The sequence below is a fragment of the Dunckerocampus dactyliophorus genome, unplaced genomic scaffold (assembly GCF_027744805.1).
Source record: "Dunckerocampus dactyliophorus isolate RoL2022-P2 unplaced genomic scaffold, RoL_Ddac_1.1 HiC_scaffold_120, whole genome shotgun sequence".
In the NCBI taxonomy this organism is placed as follows: domain Eukaryota; kingdom Metazoa; phylum Chordata; class Actinopteri; order Syngnathiformes; family Syngnathidae; genus Dunckerocampus; species Dunckerocampus dactyliophorus.
In genome coordinates, this window is record NW_026559818.1 from 15,001 (window position 1) to 16,450 (window position 1,450).

Consider the following 1,450-nt stretch of genomic DNA (forward strand, 5'->3'; position numbering starts at 1 on the left):
AACCCATGCCTAGGGTCCTGGAGCCCAGGGGCCGCGGGAAAGTCTGTGGAGAGCCGCTGTGTCCCTGGATGAAATGAGAAAAAGGGTGAAAAAATGGCAAAGTGTCAAGGGAGAAATTCAGAAACTCAGGCCGAGCTGGCTGGAGCCCAGGGGCGGCTGCAAAGTCTGTGGAGAGCCGCTGTGTCCCTGGATGAAATGAGAAAAAAGGTGAAAAAATGGCAAAGTGTCAAGGGAGAAATTCAGAAACCCAGGCCGAGCTGCCTGGAGCCCGGGGGCGGCTGCAAAGTCTGTGGAGAGCCGCTGTGTCCCTGGATGAAATGAGAAAAAAGGTGAAAAAATGGCAAAGTGTCAAGGGAGCTAGGCAGAAACCCATGCCTAGGGTCCTGGAGCCCAGGGGCGGTTCTAAAGTCTGTGAGAGCCGCTGTGTCCCTGGATGAAATGAGAAAAAGGGTGAAAAAATGGCAAAGTGTCAAGGGAGAAATTCAGAAACTCAGGCCGAGCTGGCTGGAGCCCAGGGGCGGCTGCAAAGTCTGTGGAGAGCCGCTGTGTCCCTGGATGAAATGAGAAAAAAGGTGAAAAAATGGCAAAGTGTCAAGGGAGAAATTCAGAAACTCAGGCCGAGCTGCCTGGAGCCCAGGGGCCGCGGGAAAGTCTGTGGAGAGCCGCTGTGTCCCTGGATGAAATGAGAAAAAGGGTGAAAAAATGGCAAAGTGTCAAGGGAAAAATTCAGAAACCCGTGCCTAGGGTCCTGGAGCCCAGGGGCGGCTGTAAAGTCTGTGGAGAGCCGCTGTGTCCCTGGATGAAATGAGAAAAAGGGTGAAAAAATGGCAAAGTGTCAAGGGAGCTAGGCAGAAACCCATGCCTAGGGTCCTGGAGCCCAGGGGCGGCTGCAAAGTCTGTGGAGAGCCGCTGTGTCCCTGGATGAAATGAGAAAAAGGGTGAAAAAATGGCAAAGTGTCAAGGGAGCTAGGCAGAAACCCATGCCTAGGGTCCTGGAGCCCAGGGGCCGCGGGAAAGTCTGTGGAGAGCCGCTGTGTCCCTGGATGAAATGAGAAAAAGGGTGAAAAAATGGCAAAGTGTCAAGGGAGAAATTCAGAAACTCAGGCCGAGCTGGCTGGAGCCCAGGGGCGGCTGCAAAGTCTGTGGAGAGCCGCTGTGTCCCTGGATGAAATGAGAAAAAAGGTGAAAAAATGGCAAAGTGTCAAGGGAGAAATTCAGAAACCCAGGCCGAGCTGCCTGGAGCCCGGGGGCGGCTGCAAAGTCTGTGGAGAGCCGCTGTGTCCCTGGATGAAATGAGAAAAAAGGTGAAAAAATGGCAAAGTGTCAAGGGAGCTAGGCAGAAACCCATGCCTAGGGTCCTGGAGCCCAGGGGCGGTTCTAAAGTCTGTGAGAGCCGCTGTGTCCCTGGATGAAATGAGAAAAAGGGTGAAAAAATGGCAAAGTGTCAAGG